Source organism: Ptychodera flava, chromosome 15, assembly GCF_041260155.1.
Source record: "Ptychodera flava strain L36383 chromosome 15, AS_Pfla_20210202, whole genome shotgun sequence".
In the NCBI taxonomy this organism is placed as follows: domain Eukaryota; kingdom Metazoa; phylum Hemichordata; class Enteropneusta; family Ptychoderidae; genus Ptychodera; species Ptychodera flava.
The window spans coordinates 10,820,574-10,829,826 of NC_091942.1; the positions used below are offsets into that span (position 1 = coordinate 10,820,574).

At 39.1% G+C, this 9,253-nt stretch overlaps 1 long non-coding RNA gene across 1 annotated transcript; it reads right to left on the reverse strand.

Annotated features, from left to right (window-relative positions):
• Positions 1-367: 367 nt before the first annotated feature.
• On the reverse strand, positions 368-6,740 carry LOC139151118 (uncharacterized). Its single transcript, XR_011556345.1, has 2 exons — positions 6,381-6,740; positions 368-2,796 (listed from the first exon to the last, which is right to left on the reverse strand). It is a non-coding gene; the product is annotated as an uncharacterized lncRNA (long non-coding RNA).
• Between the last annotated feature and the right edge of the window lie 2,513 nt (positions 6,741-9,253).

Sequence of the window (9,253 nt, forward strand, 5' to 3'; positions counted from 1 at the left end):
CACGAGCTACTGAATTGCAGCTACCACACTTCGAGTAGCTTTCTGAGAAAAAGATTCGTCAGTTATTTTCTATTTTTCTTGACACTGTCTTCACGTTTTAAAAGTTTTTTTTTTCCATGCTTGACCTGACAAGTTCTGACACTTTTAAACTCGACCATAGACCCTAGATTTTTTTTTCTGGGGTCTATGACTCTAGGGACTTTTTGGTGGAAAAGTTGTGTACGCGATGTTGGTCGTGCGCCCTCAACGGTGACTTCTCTAGCCTATTTATATACTGTAATTTATTTAGTTCTGAACAGCCGTTGAGGGTGCACACACCTGGAAAATTGCATGCACCAGTGAAAGCGACACAGTACACCCAAGAAAATTCATGTAAGCGAAGGGGTTTTAATGGTATCATCTCATGTACAAAATTAATTTGATGATAACAATACAACACAATTAAGTAGACTGTAGTATTAGCGAACATATAATGAGCGGAGAACCACTTTATTGTCATGATTATGCGAAATTTATCTAAAAAAATTCTCGTACACTAATGGTTCCATGAATAATTAACGAACATACACTTAATTTTAGCTTTTGTCTTAAAAATTTCATTCTAGTCATATAATCGTGTAGCTCATAATGCTAATAATCAATATCGCAAAGAAACACTTTGTTGTGTAATATTCGGCGTTGTTTGACAGCAATAGCTGAAGAAATAGAATTGCTTCTGGTCATCGGGTGGGTCATTTCAAGACCCGTGCGTCCTTTTTTTCGCAACATTCCTGTTCAACAAGTCGTATTCATAAACAAACGGTTAACACACCACTTTAATGGTACACGAAATTGTCCGCCTAAATAAATAAAAGAAATAAATTCCGTTCATGGAGACACCTGTCCTTTACACCTAAAGGAGTTTTCCCGTAAGGAAGTATCGTGAAGTCTGTAAAAAAGGGAAGAACTGTTCTTGTAATAGTCTCAAATCTATGTGGTTCGGGAGAAACGGATGTAAAATTCTGATTTAATGGAGATCGCAGTACCACAGGGTTTTGGGGTTTTTTTTCAAATACCAAGGACCAGAAGCAAAAATCGCTTGTTTAACAACACAATGCACATAAATGAAGATACGTTGGCTATGGTTGCCCAGCGTCGACTGACGTGTTCTATCCATAACTCTCGCTAAACCCTGAATATCCCGTAGTTTTACACAAAATCATACACAAGTATATTACATGTCTAAATGTATGCGATCCTATATTCGATATAACGTAAACACAAAACACTTCTATTCAATTTGTCATACAAAAACTATGGAAATGGAAAACGATTGTAGAACATGTATAGCTTCTTTTCACCGTAACAAGTTTTCGACATTATTCATGAAGTATCACCCAACGGTGAAAATGGAGAGGACGGACTCTGTGAGGTAGAATGTGGGAAGGCAAAGTACAAAGTTTAACAGAGTGAGGTCCGAAAATAATGCAGGTGGCAAATGGTGTCAAATGTCAAATATGAAAACGCAAGATTACAATATTGTTAGCCAAACAATGAAAAGGAATGTGAAAGCAGAATGTGTATACATGTATGGATGGGTGGATGTGTGCATGTGGTGTGTGTGTATGTATGTCAACACAAACATCAAGAATATGTACATAGTTTCTCATATAATCTTATTCTCAATATATGGCTTAAAAGAGTTCTGAGTATATCCGTTTCCAAAAATACACAGGGCAAGAAGACACATACTTTCTTATGTGACATAATATTGTGAAATGAAAAAAAAAAAAAAACCAAATTCCACACGACTGAAAAATATCTATGTTCAGCGTACTAAAAATAGTATTTATCCTGTCCGGGTCTGATGATAAAAAATGTTTTTTCAACAATGACACGCTTCGCTGTTACAACAGTAGTGACCTTGAACGAAAAATTTCAGATGCTATATTAAACTGAACGACTAGAGTCTTGTAAATGGCGATTGTGTTCAATGTGCAAGACTTTGACGCTGAGTGGATGTGTTGATACCAGCATATATAGCTTCTACAGTCTATTATACCGGCATGATCTGAAAACGGAAGTCTGGGATTTCACACATTCATTATCATGGACTGAATAGCGGCATTGTTTCGGCGATACAAATGGCGAGAGTCTTTATCCCTGCAGTAAATTGAATTTTCCACGCATTTAGCATTTATGACACGGCAATCAGCCTTCTTAGCCCCAGGAAGACATAGGCAAGCAATAAAAATATCTTAGATCCGAAGTGTGGTGTACCGACAGGGATGCTTTAATACCGACTTGCCACGTGACTTTCTAGGCAGGTGACGTCTTGTGTTTCAGCTTGACAGTCCATGTCACTCCGAAGATGATAAATCCGCAGCCGGCGACAAGGAGCAAGATCCCCAGAACGAACACCGACAGATCGTCCAGAAAGGCGGCGGCGCCGATGATCGCGAGGACGATACCGAACATGATAAACTCCCCGCCTCTCTTCGCCAGTTGCTCGGCGGCTTCAAGTCGGTCTTGGTGCACACTGTCGGCCATTTGTGATTATTTTCGTTTCAGCTTTGTGTAATTTGGCGACTTGTCGAGAACGGAAAATGTGGTTCTTGTCGATCGGTACGCCGACGGTAGTTGTTAGCTCTTGAGCAGGGCAGCGGATCCAAAAATCTGAGGTGTTGGTGGCGCCTTCTCTTGCTCTGTCAGCGACGACTGTCGACGAATACGGGCTTTTCGCTGTTGCCAGATGGTATAATAGACTGGAGCGACCAATTAAACTGCTCGAATATCTCCCAATTATCTGAACACAGCCTGAAAGAATGTATATTAAACATACGTTATTACTCAACTTGTCCCGAAGCATATGCATATCTTAAAGGGAAAAGGTCATCAGAACTGCGCCTGTGCGAGTTTCTTGTTTGCAAACAATGTATTTCGTTCACTATATCTGGATGCACCTCATCATCATAGCTGCAACATTTAAATTATACGATATAGATTATGACAGACATGTTTTAACTTTCATCAATCGCCATCGTACCTTGGATACAGTGTTTACACTGGTATAGTATGGGTTCGACGACTGTATCCTTTTAAAATCCTGGGCAACCGAATTTCAAATATTGTATTTTTGTCAGACATTTAGTCATTCAAGTTGCTATTCATAAAACTGATGATTGTCATTCTGAATCTAATCCGAAAATCCAGCATATTGACAACATTCATCACACTTTCAATGCGTTGCACAATGGCGTGAATATCTGTGCGACAGTACCTATTCCGAGAACAACAGCCGAAACGGCGATACTGGTCGCCATAGCGACAGTCGTGCATCATCATTTAAATAATTAATAATGTGTCGTGACTCGAATTTACATTTTCAAGGTGACATGTAATGATGCATTAATCAAACCGAAATCCCTGCCGTGGAATTTGAGAAAAGACTGACTTGTGTAAAAGGCAAACACTAGATTTGTTTTGTTGTTGTAAGAACGTGAAGAAATAATGATGAAATGTTTTGACAACGATAAGTAGAACGAGAGCAGAGACTATCCACATTTACGGAACAGAAGACCCCGTCAAGAATTTGAAGCCCCCCCCCCCCCCAAAAAAAAAAATCGTCCGGGATGTATATTATTCTGAATGGTCGTTGCTATCCCGGTTAATCGCATAAAGGGCTGGCGAATGGTACAGCATTATCGGACGATAACCAAGATACTTCTACATGGTTACAATATCTAGAAAGTCTGGCTGTCTACAGAGACGTGGTTCACCACAGTCAAACAGACTGGGCTACTGTCAGTACGTCAAAGTATCAGAACATCTTCATCTCTGTGTCAGGGCGAAGAAGTGCGAGAGCCAAGTGTGAAGGAAAGAAGTGTCTAGAAAGTGGAGAACTTAATCGTTTTAAAATCTGCACATTGTCATGATTTTGGTATGCATCTATATTAATCTCTTCAACCCCCATTTCTTGTAAACAGGTCCATCCTCACCGTTGATAACGATGGGTTTGAGCCAAACCATGGTGGTGAAAGGGTTAAACCTATTGGACGAAGGGGAGGGGCAGGTCGCTCCCATCTAAGAAAAAATACATCATTGAGCGGAAGACTAGCGGTTACTTCATGGTCCAAAAATAAACAAGCAAGATCATTCTCATGATGGGACTTCGCGTAAGGTTACTGTCGGTGAAAGTCATTGTCAGTCGTCAAAACTAAATTAAGAAGACTAAAATTCAGAACAATCGTCGGGCGATATGACAGTGTGATCACAAATACATAGGAAAGTTCAAATTGCAGTAACCACAATTACAGAACTCTATTGTACAAGACCTAACCTTGTCATTATGTGCAGATCAGCAACTAATTTACATCGTTCAAATTCGCTCATTGCCCTCGACGAGAGCTGTGATAAGTAGGTTGTTGACCCATGATTCCATGGACGAGCTAACCTTCAAAACTGATGGGAAGAGTCACGTGACGTCATTTTCTCTCTCTCTCTCTCTCTCTCTCTCTCTCTCTCTCTCTCTCTCGTAACAAACTCAGCTAACGTATTTTTTTCGCTGCTCAGTTTCAAACATCTTAAACACTGTGAGATACTTTAGTAATGCCATTTCTCAGCGGTCAGAACAGCAACAAAACTGATTAATCGAGTAAAATGCGCATATATTTCTGTGTATACCCAGGGTCGTAATGCCTCGAAGCCATATTAGAGAGATCGGGTATTTTTAATTCTTGACACCATCTAATCCTTTCAAGGATCTTCAAGTAATTGCCTGGTAGCCAAGGTGATTTGTGAATACGCCAGCCTGTGGCTATTACATCTGTTAATCTCCCATGTGAAGCCAGTCTAACAAAACACGGTAATGGTTATTTTGAAAATTCCCCTCACGACTCACGGCTCATTATTTCCACAGAATAACAGCATCAATTTTCTCAGCGTGAAGGACATCTCTTCAATATTAGCCAACCTTATGATAGCAACGAATTTGTCCTCGCTTCAATTCGTGCATTACTTCTATCAAGTGGGTGAGATAACACAAATTATACACATGTACGCACTAAGCTAAATCATGAAACTACCAATTTTGACTGTCAACAATCCAGCATACATTTCCCGACATTGTTAATCGTGACCTTCAACTCTCATCGCTCACACACTCTCTCTTCCTCCGCGCTTGACGTTAAAAACGTCGCATTAGTGATGAAAGCTGTGCGGAGATAAGTAATGGGAGACTGGAAACAAGACGCTGGACAAAAATGAGTTCATTGCCCCGAGGGTAATATATTCAGCGTATGTTCTTGCAAATCATTGTATAAATCTCCATTGAACGATGTTGGCAGGGATGACTATGCAGTTTTTCTCTGCACATTGTCATAACCACACACACACACACGAGCATACAAACCAACAGAAGGAATATCAGTCGTAAGATCGTTGTCTTTGTTCCTCAAAATGGAGGGACTGCTTGTCTGGACACGGATGATCATGCAAATAAAGAGCACTTTACATGTAAAGACCCAGAATTTGTAAAGATATAAGAATGGATTACGCTGTGCGTCTCAAAGTCTGGGTTCTTACAGAATAAAAGACGTGACCTTGTATTACTTACGCCTGTGTAACTGTCCAGAAGAGGTAGACCGGATTTTTTTCTTCAAGTCTGTTTTTTGAACAAACACACAACGTTTCTAGTTCGGCACTTGCTATGCTGTATCGCGTCGTTATTTACGGCTTCTCATAAAAAACGGAGAACGAGTTGAACAATTGAAAATGAAAACGGGGTTTTTCAGGAACGCAGGGTTGTAAACACCGTTCAGAGGCGAGTTACAACCCTTTTCAGAATTAGAGCGCGAAGCCACTGCAGTGAACTGCAATAAAACTGCTTACACTAATTAGTTTCAGCTGTAGCCGTGGCCACTTTGGTGTTGAACAAGGCTACTTGATAAAGACCAAAAAGTCTGCTTGTACAAAGGTAAAACTAGCACTGTCTGAGGCTCGAGTTGTAAATGAGAGTTTACGATTGGCACCCTGTGTTCAAGATTAAGATACAATGTAACATTACCATGCACTGGTCCATGTACAAATCTTTTTTATTTCAACTTCCCCAGACACTCTGTCTGCATGGGACATACAATGTTGTCGACTTTGCCAGCTGGCTACAGCTGAAACTAATTAGTGTGAGCAGTTTTATTGCAGTTCACTGCAGTGGCTTCGCGCTCTAATTCTGAAAACGGTTGTATTTTTTAAGGGTATCAGGTCGTTATCATAGACACAACGCGACAGACTCATGGCAACGACACCGTTAATGTTGGTGTTTGGAAAGGACAAGAGGTCAACGTCAAGACTCGGGGTTACTCAAGTCTTTGGCAAAAACATCACTCAACACCAGACCTACCTACCTACATGTACCTGTGGCAATGTCAAGTTCTCACACGTAAGGCTTATCCACGTTCACTGCGACGGGCACGGCAGAGGAAAATGTGGAAATGTGTCTCTGGAAATGTGTCCACAGACGACTGTTGGATGTTGGTGTTAATGTCGATGATCTTGTGGGTGTATCGATAATAACCCCAGTTGCGAGTCACGCGATGTCAGGGGCCAGACAGAAATTGGCTGGTGGCTCTCAATTTTGCGTCGAAAGACAACAGCACCAGAGTTAGGTAGTCTATTTGCCAGACCACGTTGCCATGGAGATGACCTCATATGCGTTGGACGAATTGTATTCCACTTCTTTCTCTCTATGGGAAGCAGACAAGTGTCGAATTTTGGACTCCCCAGCTAACAAATTAGGACAGTTGTACCGTTACCTCGCGGTCCAAAATAATTCTTCCCATATTAATGATCCCCCTTATAAAGCAATCGTGGTATTTAGATGGGAATACTAACCTTTAGCAAGAAAGTCATCGCGCCTATGAGAGCGTTGCTGATATTCCTTCAATTATATTCGAAGAGAAATATATACAGAATTTAGTCATATATTACAAGCATCTCTCCACGATATTTAAATTATAAAGAAAGAAAAAAACAGAAAAGGGTAACTTCCTTAAAACTCCACTCAAAAGAGATTCTCTACGAATGTGTGTAGAGCGCACATCTATTAAACTTTTTTTCCAGTTTTTTCTCAATTGTTCAGTTAAATATCTCAGTTAAATGAAGATGGACAGTTAGCTTATAGTATCTTTTGACAGTTTTTTCATGATTTTTATTCTGTATACTAACGACAGAAACGTCAAGGCTACAGCATACATATGTATAAAATAGACATCAAAACAGGTCCAATAATGATAAATAAATTACCGAACACATATTTTGGTCTGTACTAGACTGAAAATTCGCTCTTTGGCTATACATATGCAGACTATTTCAACAAACTTCAAGGGAGGCAGTCGCCAGAACTGCACGTGTCCGACTTTCTTGTTTACAAACAATGTATTTCGTGCATGATATCTGGATGCATCAACTCAACATAGTCATAGCTCCAACATTTAAATTTTACGATATTCATTGTTAACAAACATGCTTTAACTTTCATTGATCGCCAACATCGGTCGTAGGGGTCGACGACTGCCTCCCTTTAACACGGGCATTGCAATGTACCTTTAACCCTTTCACCGTCATCTAGTACCGACTGACGAAAATGTGCGTGAAAGGTTCAGAGAGTACACAACACTCAGGACAGAAAAAATTAAAAAGTTGTATTGTCATGAATTATAAATACTCCCCCTTAAAGGAAAACTAAGTTTAACTCTGTTTTCATGGTTATGTAGGTATACAAGTTTATTTTCAGTGACAATGCATTATTTCAGTTCTCTGAGATCGTCCTGTCCTTGAACTAGATTCCAAGATATTGAATATGAATTTTGGTTTCCCTGTCATGTTTCCTGTTAGGGTCAGAAATTTTATAAAGGAAACTATCACTACTAATAGTTCTAACAAAATACAGTCACGCCTATATCAAATACGATGTTTTCAATCGGGTTCGAACTAACAATTTACGGCATCCAATCACTTATTTAAAAACAGACAGGAGCAAAGAAAAATAGGCTGTTTGCTTAGTTCCAATTACACTTGCTGACAAGCCCTGGAGAGCTATTTTTACAAGTTGTAGACAAATCTGCAGAGATCTGATGTGCACAGTGTCTGAGAGGACCTTTTCCTTTGTCGCTGAAATCATAATGCACAGTTAGTTATGAAAAAACTGCCTTTTGTTAACTATCATTTCACTCATTAAAAACACCTTCTCTTTGAAAACCTGTGACAGGAAGGAAATTAGTTGCATCAATGAGAATTAAAAATATATCATTTTTCTCTTTCTAAAATGTGTCACTGTACAGATGTCTTGTGAAATATATGTATATTGTTTATTAATATATTGTATATTAATATATGTATATTGCAAAATGTGCATTGTGAATATTGGTGCACGGCTTTCTAATACTCAGCTCTCATATAATACTGAAAACAGTAAAGGATCAGGTTTTTTGTCATGCTTTGTATATGAACTGCAGATTTCATAATGATTAGTAGGCTTTGTATGTATATATATATATATATATATATATATATATATATATATAGGCCTATATATATAGGCCTATATATATAGGCATATATATATATATATATATATATATATATATATATATATATATATATATATATATATATATATATATATATATGATAGATTAAAGTTATGCGCCCAAAGGGCGGGCCGAAAACTATGTAACTGAATGATGCAATTCTTGGGGCTGGTATGATGCTTTGCAAAACAGTTTTTCAATTTGTCAACATCCAGATATCTCTGAAAAAGTTATGATGCATTTTATGCAAGTATGCACTGACAACCCCCTCCCCCATTGAGCACATCAAAAATATGGTGACCCAATCACCAAAGTCAAAAACAGTGTTACCTCCCAAATGAATCCACCGCCCCCTCCCCTGGCTGAAGAAACTGACCTGTGCCTTACCAAGGTCAGGTTCAACAAAACCCGAAGCTATGTCAGAAATGTGGGTACACTCGAACGATAAATATTTTATGATAGCGTTGACAAAGTTACCCTGTACAGACTATCCACGGTAACCTACAAATCACATTTTCGAGACAATGAGATAACTCGATACTGGAATAGTCTCACTAATCATCGTAGGTAAATGTGTTAGAAGTGTCCGCAAAATAGACATCATCGCTAATTTGGTCACAATTTGAATAAAACTCAATAAAACATCCTGAGACAACGACGATTCAAAAGAATACTGGACGTACGGCTTC